The following is a 1,067-nucleotide window of genomic DNA, read 5'->3' as shown; positions in this document are numbered from 1 at the left end:
CCATACATTTCTATGCTGATGACACAGTTGTTTATTGTCGAGCTAAAACAGTTGCTAAGGCTTTTCACCTTTTGAAATCCACCTTTGACATCATTAAGTCAGACTTGCTCCATCTCAAACTTGTCCTAAATGCTGATAAAACCAAAGGGATGCTTTTTTCAAACAGGAAGTCAGTCCCAGCAGTTCTTCCTCTGATTTTATCCTCAAATGGTGTCCTTATTGAGTTTGTTGATTCCTATAATTCCTATAATATTTGGGTATCTTGGTCAACTCACATCTCTCTTTTAAGCTTCATGTGGATAACTTAGTAAGGAAACTGAAAGTTCAACTGGGTTTCTTTTTCAGAAACAGATCCTGTCTAACTTTGAATGCTAGGAAACGCCTTGTAACTGCGACTTTCCTTCCTTCCATTGACTATGGTGACATTATCTATATGAACGCTCGTACAAGCTCCCTGCAGATGTTGGATGCTGTCTATCATGGTGCATTAAGATTCATAACTGGCTGTAATGACCGTACCCACCATTGCAGCCTGTATTTACTTGTTAATTGGACATCATTAACTTCACGCAGACTCCCCCACTTGTACATTTTCATCTTTAAATCACTTCTTGGTCTGCTGCCTTCATACATCTCCTCCTACATGTCTCTGTGTGAGTGCAGCTACAGCGTGCACTCTCAGGACATTATTACCTGCAGTGTTCCCTCAATGAGAACTGAACTAGGCTAAAGGGTCTTCTCCTACTCTGCTCCTGTTTCCTGGAAGTTGTCCTCTGCATCTCTAAGTCTGGGAAATGTCAAAAGAGACTTTTATGGTTTACAAAGACAGCCAAAGATCCAATAAATCTATAAACCGGATTCCAAAAAAGTTGGGACACTAAACAAATTGTGAATAAAAATTGAATGCAATGATGTGGAGATGGCAAATGTCAATAATTCAATTCAATTCAAAAATACTTTATTAATCCCAGAGGGAAATTATATGTAGTGGTAACTCATCATCCTGGTTTCATTAATGAGTTCTTATAGATGCTGATGGCTGTGGGCAGGAAGGATCTCTTGTAGCG

General features: G+C 39.3%; 1 protein-coding gene across 1 annotated transcript in view; it reads left to right on the top strand.

The window, feature by feature from the left end:
* The window catches only part of znf277 (zinc finger protein 277), a gene marked incomplete in the record, with an annotated part of 111,507 nt that overhangs the window by 101,121 nt on the left and 9,319 nt on the right, over positions 1 to 1,067 (top strand).

This window comes from Nematolebias whitei, chromosome 6 (genome assembly GCF_014905685.2).
Source record: "Nematolebias whitei isolate Nwh7 chromosome 6, NemWhi1, whole genome shotgun sequence".
In the NCBI taxonomy this organism is placed as follows: domain Eukaryota; kingdom Metazoa; phylum Chordata; class Actinopteri; order Cyprinodontiformes; family Rivulidae; genus Nematolebias; species Nematolebias whitei.
This window is presented reverse-complemented; position numbering and strand designations above follow the sequence as displayed.